Source organism: Schistocerca serialis, chromosome 4 (assembly GCF_023864345.2).
Source record: "Schistocerca serialis cubense isolate TAMUIC-IGC-003099 chromosome 4, iqSchSeri2.2, whole genome shotgun sequence".
Lineage (NCBI taxonomy): Eukaryota > Metazoa > Arthropoda > Insecta > Orthoptera > Acrididae > Schistocerca > Schistocerca serialis.
Genome location: NC_064641.1, coordinates 440,807,527 through 440,829,616, shown reverse-complemented (window position 1 = coordinate 440,829,616; position 22,090 = coordinate 440,807,527). Strand labels below are relative to the sequence as shown.

At 42.8% G+C, this 22,090-nt stretch overlaps 1 protein-coding gene and 1 non-coding gene across 6 annotated transcripts in view; one reads left to right on the top strand and one right to left on the bottom strand.

Moving 5' to 3' along the window:
- The window catches only part of LOC126475062 (cytochrome P450 9e2-like), a 122,860-nt gene that overhangs the window by 81,544 nt on the left and 19,226 nt on the right, over positions 1 to 22,090 (bottom strand). The gene's annotated exons all lie outside the window — the stretch shown is intronic.
- Trnat-ugu (transfer RNA threonine (anticodon UGU)) lies at positions 20,119 to 20,192 on the top strand. Its single transcript has one exon. It is a non-coding gene; the product is annotated as a tRNA-Thr (tRNA).

The following is a 22,090-nucleotide window of genomic DNA, read 5'->3' as shown; positions in this document are numbered from 1 at the left end:
TCCACAGCTCCACCCTCTTTGACAGATACCACTCATTCATAATCTATCCATTTCTTTGTGCTTACAAGCAAAAATTTCTTTAACTTGCCACAGATCCTTTATTAATAATTGAGAAAAGTAAGTAGAAACAGTTGACATCACCACCTCTAAGGATACATACTATTGTCCATAAAACAGCTGATGATTAATGATATGGCAGAATCAATGCAAGCCCGTCAGTTTAGGGTACCTATCAGATGACTTGAACAATATACTTTAAAATCTGGAGGTCACTATTGGTTACTTGCTCTTGCCTATCACAGCAATGAGTGTGACTCGAAGAGTCGCACAATCTACTGAGAGACAATAGTGTTGGAACAGTGCTTCCACTCCATTTATTTGACCAAAAACAGTAGTTACATGTGCTGTACATGTTGAGAGTTTAGCACACAACATAAACTTCTGGCTGGAAATGGTTATGCAAAGATTAACACTATGAGATACTCAAGTCCATGAATAACATCAAATTCCATCATATTACTATGAGGTATCCTGCCAGAGACAAACACAGTCTCGGGTCACAGTGTAGGTTGTCAACAACAGAAAGAGGCTAGCTGGCACAGATATTGTAAGCTTGCGTTTCCAGCCCATTGTAGTGTTCTGGCTGCCCGATGCATGTATGTGTCACTGCCAATTGTGGGATCAAATAAAGTCATACTAAGTGAGTCACCAGCTACAGCATATCTACACAAAGAGTCAAAAATGACCAATTTTTGGTGACTCTATTAGGGCTGGTGCCTCTGATAGGTCGTCCATCTCAGTGTCCTGGACGGGTGGCTGGGTCCATCAGAGCCAGTGGAGTTTACAGGAGATGCCAGGACCAGTTGTGTTGGAGCAGGGGCACGGGACTACTTCTTGGTCTCTACAGAATGGCAGTGATAACTACAGTCATCTCATCGCAGCAGCAGCAGCAGCAATTGAGTCCATAGGTGTCCACATTGTGAAGGTAGTGACCCTGGCCACTTATGATGCTAGCAGGGCAAGGACTGAGTGCAGAATGAGGGTAGGATCACCACCCATAGGATTCTGTAGTGAGGAGGAGGAGGACCCTGTCCTCAATTGACAGCCAGTGTTTCAAAGAAAAGTAACATCTCAACATTGAGTCCAATCTCAGGGGGAGGCAGTCCAGCCAGCCTGATTTCATCCATTCACAAATTTGTCCTATCATGGAATGCCTCCGAGTTTCTGTAGCAGTGGTGGATGTCACAACTGGAAAATCATTTAAGGTGCAAAGTGTTCCTGGGTCAACACAAAGCACACAACCTCCTGCTGGTCAAATATATTGAGGCCAGCCAGAAGCTGGGAAGTGTCTGCATACACATAATGTATGTTCGTTTGTATTCAATGTGATACTAATTTGCAGATAAAAAGAGGACCCATCACTAAGACTGCTGTGGCATTTTGTCAGATAATGATAAGTAAGTGCCGAATAAAGCGAGCAAAGACTTTTGATCAGTCACTAAGTGGAATTTCACACGACAGAGATATGTGTGAAATTTGCACACTGCATAGACAATTGCAAAGGCCTCTTTCTCGATCTGTGCATCATTCTCTCAAGGGATTTATTTAATGTTTTGGAAATGAAAGCTATCAGACATTCTGACACTTCTACACTCCTGGAAATGGAAAAAAGAACACATTGACACCGGTGTGTCAGACCCACCATACTTGCTCCGGACACTGCGAGAGGGCTGTACAAGCAATGATCACACGCACGGCACAGCGGACACACCAGGAACCGCGGTGTTGGCCGTCGAATGGCGCTAACTGCGCAGCATTTGTGCACCGCAGCCGTCAGTGTCAGCCAGTTTGCCGTGGCATACGGAGCTCCATCGCAGTCTTTAACACTGGTAGCATGCCGCGACAGCGTGGACGTGAACCGTATGTGCAGTTGACGGACTTTGAGCGAGGGCGTATAGTGGGCATGCAGGAGGCCGGGTGGACGTACCGCCGAATTGCTCAACACGTGGGGCGTGAGGTCTCCACAGTACATCGATGTTGTCGCCAGTGGTCGGCGGAAGGTGCACGTGCCCGTCGACCTGGGACCGGACCGCAGCGACGCACGGATGCACGCCAAGACCGTAGGATCCTACGCAGTGCCGTAGGGGACCGCACCGCCACTTCCCAGCAAATTAGGGACACTGTTGCTCCTGGGGTATCGGCGAGGACCATTCACAACCGTCTCCATGAAGCTGGGCTATGGTCCCGCACACCGTTAGGCCATCATCCGCTCACGCCCCAACATCGTGGAGCCCGCCTCCAGTGGTGTCGCGACAGGCGTGAATGGAGGGACGAATGGAGACGTGTCGTCTTCAGCGATGAGAGTCGCTTCTGCCTTGGTGCCAATGATGGTCGTATGCATGTTTGGCGCCGTGCAGGTGAGCGCCACAATCAGGACTGCATACGACCGAGGCACACAGGGCCAACACCCGGCATCATGGTGTGGGGAGCGATCTCCTACACTGGCCGTACACCACTGGTGATCGTCGAGGGGACACTGAACAGTGCACGGTACATCCAAACGTCATCGAACCCATCGTTCTACCATTCCTAGACCGGCAAGGGAACTTGCTGTTCCAACAGGACAATGCACGTCCGCATGTATCCGGTGCCACCCAACGTGCTCTAGAAGGTGTAAGTCAACTACCCTGGCCAGCAAGATCTCCGGATCTGTCCCCCATTGAGCATGTTTGGGACTGGATGAAGCGTCGTCTCACGCGGTCTGCACGTCCAGCACGAACGCTGGTCCAACTGAGGCGCCAGGTGGAAATGGCATGGCAAGCCGTTCCACAGGACTACATCCAGCATCTCTACGATCGTCTCCATGGGAGAATAGCAGCCTGCATTGCTGCGAAAGGTGGATATACACTGTACTAGTGCCGACATTGTGCATGCTCTGTTGTCTGTGTCAATGTGCCTGTGGTTCTGTCAGTGTGATCATGTGATGTATCTGACCCCAGGAATGTGTCAATAAAGTTTCCCCTTCCTGGGACAATGAATTCACGGTGTTCTTATTTCAATTTCCAGGAGTGTATTTGGCAGTGTGAAAGACAGTACTGAAACCATCCCCGGAAGTATCTGTAGCAAGGATCAAAGGTTTTTCCTGGGGAAGTAGGGCACCAAACATGGTAACCTTTGCAGAACCTATTAAGAGAATGGAACACATTGTTGTGTGTTGATGGCCAAACAAACTCAGCCTCTTCCTTTCAGAGGGAAGTAAGGGGCTGCAAACTTTCTGTGAAAGACTGTAGTTCTTTTAAGTTATGGGGCGGGGAACATGTTTTCAATGGCTTGTACATGGTACTTGGTCAGTAGTACCCTGTTGTTATTTATAATGAAACCCAGGTACATTAGACTGGCCTTCCACAGTGTGGAAAAAAAGTGAGTGTTGGCTTTCAAGTAGCCAATCTGTCAGATCGGTTGTTCCAAGTATCATTGGAAAATGGCAGGTAAGGTAGAAATACCAAAGGGAAGCTGCAGATATTGATAAAGACCAAACATGGTGTTAAAAATTTACACTCATTTTGGAGTCTGAATGCAAGGATAACTGCAAATACATCTCAACAGTTCAATTTTAGAGCAGTGAAGTTTGCCACCTTTTTATTTTGAAAAACATCCTCAAAATACTTAATCGAATAGGTGTCACTCAACACTTGAGAATTAACTGCTTTAGTGTCTCCAGAAAGCCTAAGGGGGCCATTCAGTTTGTGTACCACTACTAAATGGGATGTCTATGAACTACACAAGATAAGTACGATCACTTTTTTTTTGTGGTTGGAGGTCATTGAGCTTATTTTTGATCTCCTCATGCAATATACGTAACACATAGTAGGAAATTGGGTTGGAGGTACATCTTTGCCTGTTGCACAGCCTTGCCCTGGAGAAACCAACTCTGGAGAACTTGTGCAGATGCCATCAATGGTTTGGAAGCAAACTGTGGTGCAAACAAGAGGTATTGTCATAAGACCGAAAATCCAAACTGATTAAATTTGTTGAGACCAAAAGTATTCTTGGTTGCAAAAGTACTGACAACAATAAAGATGACACCTCTGCTTGAAAACTCCCATGAATCAGAAGTTAGTGGCCATTGTACAACATAATTTTCCCAAACAAGTTTGCAACAGCAGTGAACTCATTTCCATGTATGTATTTATCAGCAAATCTGAAGCCCCTTTATCAATTTGAAACACTATCCATATGACAAATATTTTCAATTCATTTAATGACTTCTGTGGTATTCATGGTGGTTTCAACTTTATTTATAGAATCCTGCTCCATTCTCTTGCAGTCTTTGCATGACTGGAGAAATTGCAGACACTACCTATGTGGTGATTTTTCTGACACCAAAAACACTGTTCACCACACCTGGGGCACCAGTGGCGAGGGAGGTGTGGAAAACAATTAGGATAGGATGGCAACTGATGTTTGTGGTAAATTAACACATAAAAAGAACTAGAATCAGAAGAGTGTGACTGACTGTATGTTATCAACAAGAGAGTAGCCATTGAGTAAGCTCTAAGGATGCAGACGGAGTATGACACTGGCTTGTTGTCACTATGTAGGCAGCTTTATCCCATTCTGAAGACCATGGGACCATGTCATGATGTGGCAGAGGGCATGTTTTCATCCCATTGCAGAGTGCTTGCTCTTGGCTGCATGTATGTGGCACCATCGGTTGTGAGAGGGAGTGAATAGTCTTGATTTGTGATTCACTGGCTACAATGCATAGGACTCTAACTTATGCCTCAGCTGCTGCCAAGAAAGTCACTGATCATAAGAACAAATGAATGTTGATGCTCATAATTGTACAAACATCATCACTATTCGTCTATGGTGCAGTAGAAAAATGTTTTACGGAGATGTGATTTGAAACACATGCTGGGAATGGGTGGACCTAGCAGAAGCTGGGAGAATGATGTTTATTTGAGTGTGCTTTGGCAAAAGAGAAAATCTCTTGCAGTGTTTTTATGTTGTGGACAAGTTTTGCTAGTCTTGCACAAGGCTGTTAGTTTTGGTTGATGGAAAAATGATCCCAAATACCTTAAATTAATGTTTGACAAGAGCATGCTTCCAATAGTGTGAAATTAATCTGGAATTGGACCTTTTCTTTAAACATGTAATAGTGTTTATTGTAAGAATATGTTGTAAAATGAAATTATGCCTCATTTTATTTACACAAACAATTCAGAATCAATCATGATTCATTTTCAAGTTGTGAACTGATGACAGCAGATTCAAAAAAATTAATTTATTAGTTCAGAAAATTAGCATAATTGTGTGCTGGAACAGAAAATTTTTCTTGTTGATGCCTAGAGTTCCTCCTACATGTCACTGCCTAATACACTCCAATAGCTGTTATTCTCCTAGTCAATGCAGCACTGTCAAAAGGCTGTCAATGACTCCAAGGCAAAATCTACTATCATTAACCTAAACTTTTGTGTCATCCATCCTTCTAGTTGCATATGTTTTCTGCATCACTGCAGATGTAATGTGTAGAAGGAACACTTACCCAAAGCCACAGCCCAGCTTCCAGCAAACCTGGTGGTTCCATTTAACTAGGTATAAGATTGATCCTGATTTGTGGTGTGCTGACCCTGTGATCTACAATGGCTGATGGTCTAATGTAATACACATGTGAATCTGTATTCCTCTATTTTACAGAACCAGTACGAATAGTATGTGCACTTGTCTTGGATCACCGGCACCAAAACTGATAAATGTTAAAAGACAATTCTATTCTCCACCTTGGCTGTTACACAATCATTGTCATTTATATCATACGATCAGCTGATTTTGGCACTGTGCAATTTTCAAATGTTATTCCTACTGTCATAACATGACACTGTCAATCTGTGCAGCATAAATACAAAACTCACAATACATTGCACAGAACATTGCTTTACATGGGTTGACAGTGATGAATCAGCCTCTGTAGTGCAATGTTCTGCGTGATATGAGTTTTATGTTTACAAACATATGCTGCTACAGCAGAAACATTGTTTTAAATTGGTGACGAGACTGGAACATTGTTCTTTCTTGAGTCTAATACAACAGCAGTCAAATATTTCAATAACAGCTGCATATTTGCATACAGCCACACAGGATGACAGTGTAAAGTTGTGATTACAGGAGCAGCACTTGATAAATGTGAAATTTACTGAGTAATTCTTTCATTTTATTATTAATTGGTTTCTCTCCAATTCTCTGGGTCCTTCTGATCCAAAGCCACTTGCTCCGGAGTGAGTCATTGTAAATATATTGTCACATAGAAGAAGGTGTAATTAGATGAATGGCGAACAATAACTTCACTTAATGAAGGTTTATTCAGCACTTGCACATACAAGAGCGCGAAGCAAACTGCCTCCGATCAGAACACATACAGTATATATACAGCTACAGAACATCCCAGTAATATGATTCTTGACATTTGTGTATACGTCTACAATGTACTCGAACCGAACATAGAAATCAAAATGTTACAGTCCAGGTGAGTTTTGAACTCACAACCTTCCATTCAACAGTTTAGTATCATAACCACTACACCATGGTACTACTCTGCTTCTTCTGCAACATTCCTCCCTCCTTAACAGAACAGCATCTCAGTGTTACATCCTCCTGGTCCAGGAATGAGTCATCAGTCCTACATACTCCAACTCCCGATGACTGATGCTCACCCTGGCAGTGATCTTCTTATAACTTCTTTTGCCACTATGCTCTTCATCACCTTTCCGCATGTTGCCTGTCGCTGGAGCTTCAAATTTACAAGTAACATCAGATAACTGTCACAACCTTATAAGGTCCAAAGTAGCGCCTGAGGAGCTTATCAGAGAGACCAACATTCCAAACAGGAGTGAAGATCCAGATGAGGTCACCAGTCTGGTAGACAACAGGGTGGTGGCTCACGTCATAACTTCGGCGGTCATTTTCTTGAGCCTGCAGCGTGTGGAGTCCAGCTAACTGGCGAGCTTCCTCAGCTCTGGTTAACACCTGGCCGATGTACTCATCATCCACGTCATCAGGATGTACCGGAAACACAGTGTCCATCGTCGTAGTCGCCTCACACTCATGCACCAGGAAAAATGGCATACATCCTGTGGTGTCATGTTTGGCAGTGTTGTAGGCAAACGTCACGAAAGGTAGCACCTCATCCCAGTTGCTCCAGTCAACACTGACGAACACTAATAGCATGTCAACCAAGGTCTTATTAAGGCATTCAGTAACCCCATTAGTTTGCAGATGGTAGGCAGTTGTCATGTGATGAGTAATGTTGCACCAACAGTTTCTCTCTGTCACAAGATTCAATTGAAAAACTTTCCCTCAATGAATAATTAATGACCTTGGGGCACCGTCTTCTACGATGAATTTGGCTACCTCGAATGCTTTGGCTGTTTTCACAGCTTTTGTAATGGCATAGTGTGTCAGATAATAAGTGCAAACAATAATCCATCTATTGCCACTAGCAGACAGTGGAAATCATCCAAGGAGGCCAATCCCAACACAATGGAAAGGCGTTTCGGCTGGTGGAATTGGTATGAGTCAGCCAGGTGGTTTCTGAGGAGCTTCAGGTGTCATAGAAGATTATCCATCATCCATTCAAAAGTTGCTGGTGCATTACACAAACCAAACGGCATTACCTTAATCTCATACAGGCCCTCAGGAGTGATGAATGCAGTTTTCTCACGATCAGCCTCATCTACTTCGATTTGCCAGTATCACGAGTACATGTCCATGGTTGAGAAAAACTTAGCCCCCTTCAGACAATCAAGTGTATCGTCAATTTGTGGAAGAGGGTAAACATCCTTTTTAGTTATCTTGTGAAGCTTCCTGTAATCAACACAAAAGTGCCAACTGCCATCCTTCTTCCTGACAAGGACCACTGTTGATGACCATGGGTTCTGTGAAGGCTCAATGATGTCAGTCTTCATCATTTTCTCTACCTCGTCACGAATTATTCGACGTTCCATTGCTGACGCACAGTATGCTCTCTGGCTTATTGGTTGACGGTCTTCAGCGCTAATCTGGTTCTTCACCGTCGATTTGTCTAATTTGCTCTTCAACTAGCATTCAGAGAACTCTTGAAGAATTGCAAGTAGCTTCTTCTGTTGTTCCTTAGTAAGATCTGGTGATAGTAGAGCTAGAAGATCTTAACTCATAGTAGTAGCACTAATTTCACCTAAAGACTCAGAATGGGAGGTTTCTATGATGCTCAGCTATTCTTCAATTAACGGCTCAGTGTTTGCTACGCACATGCATCTTGGAAGGATCTGCAGTTCTCGGCAACAATTAACTATCCACAATTCACTGAATCTGTTCTTAAATGAGGTGACAGAGGCTGGGATGACAAAGTTTTTCTTCAGTTGTATGCTTCTCCTACATACCACAAGATCCATGGGTTGATTCATGGCATGACACATGACAGTTACCTTTCTAGTGCTGATTGCAGAAATGATCACTTCATCCAGCACATAGTCCCCACACACTCAGATGTGCATCTTCCTGGCCACAATATCTCATCTGGTCTAGCATAATATTCGAGCAACCACTATCGCCTGAGAAGCTTCCAAAAAGTCCCATCTGAGAATGACGTCATGTCTAAACTCTTGTAAGACAATGAATTCTAAGGGCTGTGTATGGCCACTTATACCCACACGAATGGTACATCTTCCTGTAGGTTTTACATATTTCCCATTAGCCGCCTTCGGCAGAGATGTTTTGTTGTCGACAAATACGGTCTTCTGCAACTGGCGACAGTACTTCTCTGAAATGACTGAATATGATGCTCCAGAGCCTACAAGAGCTTGGGCCAAGTCGGCCATCCATGAGGATATCGACATAGTTTCCTACCATTTTTTTTCCCTACATTTTTGTAGTGATCGATGGCCTCACCTCCAAGGAAGATTGCACCCTTTAGTTTCCAGGTTGCGGCGGCTAGGGGATCAGCTGAAGCTTCTAAACGGTGATGGAGACCTTGATTGGCGTGTTAGGGAGCGTCCTCTCCAGCAGCTAGCTTGTGGCAATGGTGACCTTCATCATCCTGCACCCACATCTTATTCCTCTTCATCGTCCTGGAGTTGGCATCGGCTAAGATCGGTCTCCTGTCTTCTGGCACGGGCATCATCAAATATCCACTGCCTTTCTCGACAATAGCACACCACATGCCCCTGTCATCCGCAGTGGAAACATACTGGTTGGTTATCCTGAGTCCTCCAGATGTCAGTCTTCCTTGGTGTCCAAACAGGTTCCTCATGCAGCATTGTAGGAACATAACTCCACCTGGGTCTCGACTTTTTCACAGTTTTAAAGGTTAATGAAGGACGAGAGATTGGGTCCAATGCCTGTTCCACTTCCTCCCTTATGATCTCTTGGAGCGTCTCAGTTTTTTGCCCACTGTGCAATCCAAGTGCCCTCTGAACTTCCTCTCTCACTATCCGACGAAGAACTCTTGTTAAATCAGTTGCTTTCTCCATCACAAACATCGATATGACATTTGGAAGCCATTCAAACTTTTTGCATGTAATTCTTTTCTGATGCATTGTCTCAATATACCGGCACCATTTTATGAAGTCATCTGCCGTCAAAACCTCCTTCAGAAGTATGGCTTGATACATGTCCTCAGCAATACCCTTCATGAGATGTCCAACCTTATTTTCCTCCTCCATTCTAGGATCCACTATTTTACACAGCTCCAAGACGTCTTGAATGTTGGATGCTGTAGTTTTTTCTGGACGCTGTGCCCTGCACTTTAATTTATCTTCAGCCTTGCACTTCTGTTGTTGTGTGTTGCTGAAATACTTGCGCAGTTCCGCCTGGAATACTTCCCAGCTTGTGAACTTCTCTTCGTTGTTCTCATACCATTGCTTGGCAGTGCCCTACAAGTAGAAAAATATGTTAACGAACAACACAGTGTCATCCCATTTGTTAAATTTGGCTATATGCTCATATACCTTCAGCCACTTGTTTGGATCTTGGCCATCGTCATGAGAGAACCCGGAAGGATGTCTCATGTGATGGCACACAGTTGCTGTCATCATAACGTCCTCTTCTTCTTCTGTCTGCAGTAGATTGCGATCTGTTGAATATGGCTCAGACTCAGGTTTCTTGCCACATAAATGGCGGTTCTGTCGTGCCCTAATGGGAGCCACTGTGTTGTCGATGATGTGCGCTATCACAAGTTCCAATATCCAGCGGCTCCACCAGAACAATGTCATGTAGAAGAAGGTGTAATTAGATGAATGAAAAACACTAACTTCAGTTAATGTAGGTTTATTCAGCACTTGCACATACAAGAGTGCGGAGCGAACTGCCTCCGGCCAGAACACATACAGCTACAGAACATTCCAGTACAATGATTCTTGACATTTGTGGATACTTCTAGAATGTACTCAAACTGAATATAGAAGTTAAAATGGTACAGTCCAGGTGAGTTTTAAACTCACGACCCTCCATTCAACAGTTTAGTATGATAACCACTACACCACGATACTACTCAGCTTCTTCTGCGACAATATCTCAGAATACTAAGAAAAAGTTAAAAACATGAAATATGAGATTTGTAAATTCTTCTTTTTCTTCTTCTTCTTCTTCTTCTTCTTCTACAGCGAACATCCAAAGGATTGACTGACAGCAGTTAAAAGTGGCCGCAGATTTCGACTCTCCCTGTCTCTCCAATTTCCTCCTCATTTGTAACAATAAAAAAATTAAAAAGAAAACATAAGTGAAAGCTCATGAACTACTGTGATGATGTCCTCTACAAAATAGGAGGAGACGCCACAAGTAGTATTTTTGTTTCATTTGAAATTAGCCAGTCACATTTCCAATTTTATTCTGGAAGTCTATTCAAAATGTAATCTTCAGACCCGTGTATATATTATATATTCTGTACTATGATCAAGGATCTGATATCCAAGTGTAAATTGACTGTCTACTGTTCAATGAGTGAAAACTGCAGTTCGTTTTGGATGAGTAATGAAGGGATATCCAGCCCGCCTCACAATCACACATTAAGTCATCTCCTAGGAGATGTTCAGTTGTGGACTTTCACTGCTGCGGTAATGAAAACATTCTCCAATGACGATATTGAACAACTAGTTAAATGGCCATGAAAATATGAACAGAACAGTTAAACTGAGTATACATAGGGCCAGGAAACCTCATCAATCCTAGGATATTTTCCAGTCACTTTTTCCTTTTTCTTCCACCACTAGCAATGATTTTTGTATCTGGAGCTGCCTTGTTGCACTATGATGGCTCTGTCAGTCACCTAAAAAGTCAAAGGAAGGCAAGGGCACGTGATCTCCAATTGGACTACACCAGGAAATAACTGGTGTTGGAACTAATGTTCACACTGATGACAGCTTTAGTGTAACGTTATTACCAGATCTCTCTGTGAGGCTTTTACACAGGGCTAGGAAATGCCCTTTAGTATAACTTAAAAATCCCTCAGTTATTTGCTAATGGAGCAGAAACAATCATGAGTGTAAGGGGGGCACCAGATCACAATTCAAAAACACCAATACAATACTTGTCAGATTTAAAATTATTTTCTGTTGAAGTTGAATTACATCTTACAGAGTAAATTAAAAATTTAGATTTTGAAAATCTTTATTGAGGTTGCTTCTTAAACTGAACTTTATCACTCACACATTAAAATCATTAATGGAGGTTGTAATGAGGCAGACCAGGATACGCCGTAATGAAGAGAGTGATCCCTTACCTAGGATGCACACAGTTCACATTTTATTTTACCATCAAATACAAAAGTTTGTGTTTCTCTCCATTTACACATGAAGTTTAATTATGAATTGACAGAATGTATTATTATTCAGATAATGTTTAGCCAAAAATATAAGGATTAAAATCAAATGTGTCAAATACATATTTGTATTTTCTGCTTCAAAATAATTTGCGACAAAAATTTTTACACTAGAAATAACAGAATTATGATATGAAATGACACAAATGGTAGTAAATCAGTATTTGCATCTGTAATTAGAGATAACTTTTAAAATATTGTTGTAATTGTAAATTTTTCAGTTTTTCTGATGTAAACATCAAATACTTCATGATTTTGAGTAAATAATCTGTGTGGTCTGCTTATATTGTTTACTGATTTGTAACACAATTAATTTCATGTAAAAATTTGCTACTGTGTTTAATTAAATTTTTAAATGTAACAATGTTTGTAATAACTTGCCATCATTATTTGTTATAAGTAACAGCATGCCTTGTTATAAGTAACAGGGTGTCTCAGCTCAAGTGTGCTAGTATGGCTGGAGATAGTACAAGGAAGTCATTGTTTGTCAGAGCACCTTGCAATACAAGTTCATTAGTTATAATTGATGTATTTTATGAAAAGTTATAACACAGATTGTAAAGTGCATTTTTTTTCCTTCAATAGAGTCCTTATCCAACATCCTACACACATGATGAACAAATTTTATTTTGAACTGCAGCGAATCAAGTTTTTACCAATCACACAACTACAAAGAAAGATCCAGCTAAGACGTGCTACTAATGATGTCAGTATTTGTAAAACACTTCTTTAACTATTTTGAAACATGATACTAAATTAAAATTTTTGTCAACTTATCAAACCATTCTGCAGCAGATTGTTACAATGTATGAGGGAGATTCAGGTGAAAAACCTTAAAAGTGTAATTAAAAATGAACATTTTGTACCACTGTTCTGTAAGTTGGCAGTATTGTTACCAATTATGTAAGGAATGCCCTACAGGAAGCAACATACTATACACAGACTAGTGAAACATGGCCGCAAACCAGTTCAAAATGGCTGCCCTGTTTGTGACATGCACCAGGGTGGAATAGCATTCTGTCATATATTTCCTGAGCAGTGAAGGTAGAAATCTATTAAAATCCATTGGCGAATGAAGGCCCAGTATGTTGATGTATGTCTATCATTGCAGCAAGTGTTTGAGTGGAGCAGAAAGTTTGAAAGTGGCATGACTTCTGTGACAGATGCTCAGATCAGGATCAGGCATACTGTGTTGTGACACCAGAGTCTTACTGCAGCAGTTGAAGCCATTGTGATATAAAATCATTATGCAACAGTTGATGGAACAGCCAGAAATATGAACATTAATCATGGCTCAGCACATTACATCATTCATCAAATGCTTAGTTTTGCAAAGTGTCTGCAATATGGGTGCAACAGCAGCTCACTCCAGAATTGAAAGAGCAACACATTACATCTGTGAAGAGCTTTTGCAGCACTTTGAAGCAGAAGGTGATGGCTTCTTCATGAGAATCATTACAGGAGACAAAACTGTGGTACACTACCACCAACCCAAAACAAGAAAGCAAGCAAGTAGCAGCACCATTCCTCATTATCAAAACCCCTGAAGTTCTGGATGCAGCCATCTGCAGGGAAGGTTTTACTGACTCTCTTTTGGATGAGCAAGGTGAAGTCTTGGAACACTACACAAGTATAGGAGACACCATCACTAGAGCACTGTATTCCAGTATGTTTAAAAATCAGCTTCAGCCTGGAATTAGGTTTCAGCGACATGGACTCCTCATTGCAGATGTAATTTTGAAAAATGACAATGTTTGGCTTCATGTCGTCCATGCAACACTAGCAAACCATCAATGACCCACATGTTGATACTCTGCTACATCTGCCATACCCACCAGACCTCGCACCACATGTTTGGGCAGCTCAAAGAGGCAATGGGAGGACAGAAATTGCAGTCCAATGAAAAAGTGCTGCATCAGGTAATGCACAAGTGGCTGCACACATGAATAAATTCCCCCTCTCCCCTGCCCCCCCCCCCTCCCCCCACAGGAATCCATGCACTTCCAATACACTGGGGGAAGTGTATTAAATGACATGGAGATTGTGTCAAAAAATGATACACCTGTGTTCCACTTTTGTTCAATTAAAAAACCATATTTAAGGTTTCCATTTAACCCCCCCCCCCCCCAACCTCCCCCTGCCACATATATGGACTATGAGGGGTAGGCTGGCCCAGAAATCTCTGATGAGCAAAGAAACCACTTTTCACATCATATTTGCTTATCAACTGCAGCCATTTTGCTTCTGAAAGGGGCGACATTCTTTCCCAACTTAAAAATCCACTGCATGCCATGTTGTATAAGAACTGCAAAAAGACCTTTGAGTGACTTGAAGGTACCCTTCATTGAATCTAGTCCTTCAATCTTGCATCCAAACTGCTGCTAATGACATAGATGTTTAAAAATAAATTTGTCAGAAATGCAGTTGATGTACTTTCACAAGATGACCAAGACTCAACCTGTACTATTTTTATCATTTTCTGTTTCAACATAATTCTAACACTTTGTTAATCTGATATTGTTTTACAGTCCCTCTTTTTATTAATTAAATCTAGCAAGTTAGTAATTAGTAAACTTACAAAACCTGTTTGATTCTTTCCCTATAATTGTTTTTAATATTAAGACTTATCTACATCTACATGGATACTCTGTAAATCACATTCAAGTTCCTGGCAGACGGTTCATCGAACCACCTTCACAGTTCTCTATTATTCCAATCTCGTATAGCATGCGGAAAGAATGAACACCTATATATTTCTGTATGAGCTCTGATTTCCCTTATTTTATCATAGTGACTGTTCCTCCCTATGTAGGTCGGTGTCAACAAAATATTTTCGCATTCGGAGGACAAAGTTGATGACCAGAATTTCGTGAGAAAAATCCATCACAGCGAAAAACGCCTTTCTTATGATTTTGAATATGCTGAAAGAGTTGAGTATGTCAGTCGCTGAACGCTTTTAGTTAAAATACATGGACAATAAGGCTATTTCTATGCATGTTCTAATATTAAATAGTTTATATGAGAGCATGCTGAAAAGTAATGTCAATTTTTTTTTATGTGAAACTCTTGAAGCTTTTTAAATAAAACAGACATTACTAGCCTTCTGCATCCTTATTCTTAGTGTCCATATATTTATTTCTCAACATAGTCATCCTCATAGTAATGCTGGCGATGAACACATTTTTCCCAATGAGAGCCCATTTCATCGATACTGTCACTACAGAAAGTTTTGTTGGTGAAGCCACAACCTCACCTCTGCTTGCACCACTTCTTCACTATTACAGTGAAATCCTTGAAGGTGTTCTTTAGGTTTTGGAAACAGACGAAAATCATATGTGGCCAAGTCAGGACTGTGTGCAGGATGATCAATGACAGTGAACCTTAAGCTTTGGGTTGTTGCAGATGTAACAGCACTCACGTGTGGTTGGCATTGTCATGCTGAAGGAGAGGATGCTCCATATGTGGATGAGCACTGAATTAGAAATTAGATCACAGCATGTTGCCTCAAACGCACCAACATAGTTACATTACACACCACCATGTTATATGCTACAATGCGGAGAACTTTAATGACGGAGGGCTGTAAATATGTAGACATGTAGACATGAAGAATAAAGATGCTGAATGTTAAAAACATTCCTTTTATTTTAAAAGCTTCAACAGTCTTCACATAAAAAAATCAGAATCATTAAGTTTCAGCACGCCCTTGTACATTATAAGATCTGGTCAACAAACATTTATAAATAACGGCAACTCTAGAAGTTTTGACACCTATCTTAACGATCGTCTTTTAAAACTCATACTCTGCTTATTGGCAAAGTACTCTTCCTAATGTTTTATGCACTGCAGTATCTGTTCCAACCACTTGGTGAAGGCTTTGAGATAGACTTCTCCTTTTGGGTATATAAAATATACAGAGATTTCATGAAACACAAATTGAGTACTACAGATGGTAGCTTTTACTTTCACCAATAGGAAGAATTCATACCAAGTTGGACCAGACTTACAGGTAAGATGGTTCTGGAATGTGACTCCTCAAACAGAGGCTCTCTCATGCAAGGTCTTATAAACCAATCCAAGATTGGATTCAATTTGTTGACAGGTGAAGTTTTCTTCAGCTATGTTGGCCTCGACTTAGTCCAACCTAAACACAATATTTCTCACGTGTGAACTCAATGAACAATGGCACACTTTGTTCAGGTCAAGCACCACTGAGCATACATACACTCCTGGAAATGGAAAAAAGAACACATTGACACCGGTGTGTCAGACCCACCATACTTGCTCCGGACACTGCAAGAGGGCTGTACAAGCAATGATCACACGCACGGCACAGCGGACACACCAGGAACCGCGGTGTTGGCCGTCGAATGGCGCTAGCTGCGCAGCATTTGTGCACCGCCGCCGTCAGTGTCAGCCAGTTTGCCGTGGCATACGGAGCTCCATCGCAGTCTTTAACACTGGTAGCATGCTGCGACAGCGTGGACGTGAACCGTATGTGCAGTTGACTGACTTTGAGCGAGGGCGTATAGTGGGCATGCGGGAGGCCGGGTGGACGTACCGCCGAATTGCTCAACACGTGGGGCGTGAGGTCTCCACAGTACATCGATGTTGTCGCCAGTGGTCGGCGGAAGGTGCACGTGCCCGTCGACCTGGGACCGGACCGCAGCAACGCACGGATGCACGCCAAGACCGTAGGATCCTACGCAGTGCCGTAGGGGACCGCACCGCCACTTCCCAGCAAATTAGGGACACTGTTGCTCCTGGGGTATCGGCGAGGACCATTCGCAACCGTCTCCATGAAGCTGGGCTACGGTCCCGCACACCGTTAGGCCGTCTTCCGCTCACGCCCCAACATCGTGCAGCCCGCCTCCAGTGGTGTCGCGACAGGCGTGAATGGAGGGACGAATGGAGACGTGTCGTCTTCAGCGATGAGAGTCGCTTCTGCCTTGGTGCCAATGATGGTCGTATGCGTGTTTGGCGCCGTGCAGGTGAGCGCCACAATCAGGACTGCATACGACCGAGGCACACAGGGCCAACACCCGGCATCATGGTGTGGGGAGCGATCTCCTACACTGGCCGTACACCACTGGTGATCGTCGAGGGGACACTGAATAGTGCACGGTACATCCAAACCGTCATCGAACCCATCGTTCTACCATTCCTAGACCGGCAAGGGAACTTGCTGTTCCAACAGGACAATGCACGTCTGCATGTATCCCGTGCCACCCAACGTGCTCTAGAAGGTGTAAGTCAACTACCCTGGCCAGCAAGATCTCCGGATCTGTCGCCCATTGAGCATGTTTGGGACTGGATGAAGCGTCGTCTCACGCGGTCTGCACGTCCAGCATGAACGCTGGTCCAACTGAGGCGCCAGGTGGAAATGGCATGGCAAGCCGTTCCACAGGACTACATCCAGCATCTCTACGATCGTCTCCATGGGAGAATAGCAGCCTGCATTGCTGCGAAAGGTGATATACACTGTACTAGTGCCGACATTGTGCATGCTCTGTTGCCTGTGTCTATGTGCCTGTGGTTTTGTCAGTGTGATCATGTGATGTATCTGACCCCAGGAATGTGTCAATAAAGTTTCCCCTTCCTGGGACAATGAATTCACGGTGTTCTTATTTCAATTTCCAGGAGTGTATTTTTAAAAAGTCATGTTTAATAACCAACAACAGCTTTTGATGAAATAAATCTTTATTAACTACCAGTTTCAGTCATCTGATGCCTTCAGGTATTAAAATCATTTGCAACAACTGATATGGCAATATTATTACTGTGTAATCAAATAAAATAAAAACTCTCGTGCATCACTACCATTAGTAGTAAACTGTTAACAGTTTGATGCATTTTAGTATTAGCATCAGCGACACAGGATCATTTATATTTCATTTGACACCACAGAAACAACCAAATGTTGCTGTAAATAATTAAGATATCTGAAAATGATCTGATGATCAAAAAAAGTAACTAACTAATGTTTATTTCATCATTCATTCTTTGTGGATCTGAAATACAACTTTTTTCAAGTGACAAATTGCTGCTTTGGAAAGTGAAGAGTCAACAAAATCTGGTTACAAATGTTCCAAAGACCAATTTTGATTCTATTCTACCTTAAAATCAACACACAGATATGCTCCTGTTTCAGATTCATTGCACACACCGAAACATAGCCTACCCAGTAGGCTGAGCAAGCTGAAACAAAATTTACTGGCAACTGTTCCACTACCAACCACTGTTCTATAAAATTGAACATGGCTGTCTAATAATGGTAGAAGCACCAAGGACAACAATCTTTTTCAGGATTTCATGCAGAATCCTCTATAGGGAACGATGAATCTTTCAGCTTTCTGTGGGTAGTGCCAACACGACATGTCCACGCATCCTTGGACTAATCTCCGAAGATATTTGCTCACGGCTGACAATCCAGATGATCATGAAGCCATATAACTGAGGTACAAATAATTACATCCCCACTGTACTTGTTCTGAAAAACCAGCTTTTGACGCACAATCCCTTTATGTTGTCACACTCGTTAACTGTGGGTCTTTTGGTTGGGCTGTTGCAATGCTTCCACCATCTGTTTATGCACAATTTTGATTCTATTCTACCTTAAAATCATCACACAGATATGCTCCTGTTTCAGATTCATTGCACACACCGAAACATAGCCTACCCAGTACTTTTTGTCATTTCAGTGTATTTTGTAGTATGATACATCAAAGGAATTTGAAAACCATCCTGGTTTACGACTACTCAACTGCTGCCTACAACTCACAGAAATTAGTTGGAGCTGGTCTTTGAGGCACATATCTCAACTGACTGCATCCAACATGTGCTCAGTAGGTGTGAGTCGGATGTTTTGTGGTATCACACAAGCAACCTCGTGTTTCTGCTATGTTCCTCACACTATTCTGACACAGTTCAGTGGAGATGATATGCTGCATTACCTTGCTGAAAGGACAGGTCATCTACAGGCTGCTTTAGATTAACAGAATGATTCATATTACTAGACAGTTGGTTCCTGATTATTTGATAGTAAGAAACAATGGCAGTCATTCAGGTTTCCCACTTCATATCATATAAAAATCAACCTCATGAGGATACCTCCATAGCACGGCTGAACAATTCTCTGTTGGTAGGTGGAATGCATCGCCTCCTGTGTTTTGCAACATACCCTTACATACACCACAGAGATGAGCTCATACTGAATGGTATTACTGATCACTGGCTATTGTTGTCCAGCACTGCACTGGCAAGTGTTTCTCTGTATCCTTGTCCATTTACCTGCTGTTACAATCCTTGACAGTGGACAGCAACCCTGCCATCAACATATTGTTGTCCACAGCAGTTGGCTGGCAGCAGCAGTTTTCCCTGAACAAAGGTACTCCTGGTACAATAGTGACACATTGGCACATGGAAAGCCAAGTGCCTCCACAATCTCAAAACTGGAATCCCTCATATGCCCTGGACACACACAGTGTGGCCATGATCAACTACAAAGGTCATGTGTCTTGCCCATTCCAGGCTTGACAGTCATGATGATACCTAGTACAATCTCTGACGAGATCATCATTATTCGTGATAGTGGCTAGACTGGACTGCATACAACACTGGAGTGTTAAAAAATTGGGACTTTGTATGGGCACTGATGACCGCACAGTTGAGCACCCCACAACCCAATCATCATCATCATCATTTCATCTCCCCCCCCCCCAATCTCCCTCTCCCCCCCTCCCCCCTCTCCCTCTCCCCCCCCCCTCCCTCTCCCTCTCCCTCTCTCTACCCCCCCTTCCATGACAGTAGCTATCACTAATCACTATTTCAATTGCTCATGGGTATAAAGGATTCATCTTCCATGAAGGTCCACAGCAAACAGGCAATGCAATGGCATCACTTTTGAAATGAAATATCATTGTGGTGTAAAGAACTGCATTCCTAAACAGTCAAAACTGTAAACTGCATGTGGTGCCAACATAAAGTTTTTCAGTCATAATGATCTAGGTTGAACCGATTCTTAATCTCAAATTTTCAAATGTCTCTTGCACTTGTAGGTAGGGGGGAGTAGGCATGGTAATTATGATGATAAATATGCACTCCCATTACTTACTATGAATACTTTTATTTATATACTAAGATGGTATCTGTTCTTTCGGACATGTTCTTTCGGCACTACGAATGTAGTGCGGGACAATACGTCGAGAATATGGGTTTCGTGGAAGACGTACCAGAGAGAAATCCCTGCAGTTGCACTATCCTCTGTGTCCTCGGTGGCTCAGATGGATAGAGCGTCTGCCATGTACGCAGGAGATCCCGGGTTCGAGTCCCGGTCGGGGCACACATTTTCATCTGTCCCCGATTACGTATGTCAACGCCTGTAAGCAGCTAAGGGTGTTCATTTCATTGTAAATACTTTTATTCTCGCAGTGTATATCCAATACGTGTAGCATGGAGTACATCCTACAGAGAACTGACCCGGCAAAGATACAGTTGTTCTTGCTGTGGTAGGGCAGTGATATTACTGGGGGGTGGGGGTGGGGTAGAGCCAGTGGTTCTATGTCCCCACAGAGCCCTCTCCACAAGTGCAGAGCATGGTGACTTGTGTACATCATGATGCATTGTCCTGCTGGTGGTAACAAGGGCTGGTGTATCATAGTCCGCCAGGTGCTTGGGCCATAATGTCGGCGGCAGTACGATGGGGGAGTGGCAGTATCTGTTGAGGTGTTGGTGGCTGGTTGTATGTCGTCCGGGTCCAGTGCTGGTAGAGCTGTCGGTCTGCCGCTGGTGGTATCTAGGGTATCAGTTTCGTTGGGAAGCGCTCTGGGGCCGACACAAGCAGATAGCCGTCTGAAGAACGAGTTGACCGAGTGAGTAAGTTTCTGCGAGAAAAACCGTAGGGGTTGGGTTGCACCACGCACTTCCTGTTGTAGCACCACCCCGATCGCTGGGGTCGGTCATTATTACCATAAGAGCGTCCGGTGAGGGGAGTGCCAGGTTGGTGGTTTGAGTAACGTCGGTTTTGATGTTCTCGAAAGCTGCTTGCATATCAGGAGTCCACGTGAGCTTACGTTTGCATAACATGTTCTTGCCGTGGAGTGACTCTCAAAGCAGCAGAAGTGTTTCTGCAGCATGGGGGAGGTCTTCTCGGTAAAAATTAATGACCCCTAAAAAATCGCGGAACTCTTGATAGTTCATCAGGGATGACAGGTTATGGATTTAGTCTGTCTTTTCTGGGGTAGGGCAGATGCCTGATGCGATGGCGAGGTGGTCTATGAATGACCAAAACACCATGCTCTGCCGGTTTGTCAAATACAGCTTGGAGGTTTCTCATGATCTTGAGCTGTTTGTGAGCAGATAATTACATCGTCCAAGTAACAATAGCAAAAGGGCATGGTAAAAAACAAGCCATCAATAAACCATTGCGTTCTTTAGTCTGAAGAGCATAATGAGGAATTCAAATAGGCCAAACGGTGTAATTATTGCCATCTCTGGGATGTCCCCCGTGGCCATTGGGGTCTGCAAATCTCTTTTGCAGTCAATCATGCTGAAGATGGTTGCACCAGCCAGTTCCTGGGAGAACTTCTGAATATTGGGCACAGGATATCTATCAATAATGGTGTGTGCATTCAAATGTCTATAGTCTCCACACAGGCACCACATTTTACCATTTTTCACTCTCATAGTAACTGGGGAGGCCCACATACTGTCTGATGTCATTGAGGAATATTGGAAATGTCACATATGTTGTTATAATATGAGATCGGTGAAGGTACAGCAACATTCTTCTAACAGCTACATGTGGAGATGTCACTGGGATAATTTGTGGCAGTCCATAAGGCATGGAACATGGTTTCTGAGTTTGAGACTCAGTGTTTAGGTTGATATACTATTTCTGTCATCTGCCTCAGTTAAATATGCTATGCATGAAATGAGTTGTTTCTGAAAGTACAATAACTGATTGATTTCTGTTCTTTAGAGAGGTGTGTGGGAAATTAGTTAAGTGGAAGGGATCATTGGGCAGGAATTGAGCTCTAGTAAGAGAAAGAGTGGTAGGAGGCATGAAGCTCTTGGTCCTTTGGTTTTTGGGGTTATTATTTCCAGTTGGGATGGTGTTGATAATGATCTTCAGGTTGTTGAAAATCACAATAAGCATATTTTGACTTCATTAATAGAGGAATGTATTATCATATCAGATGTGTTTGCTCCATGTAATGAGTTGGACATTAGGGGATGTAA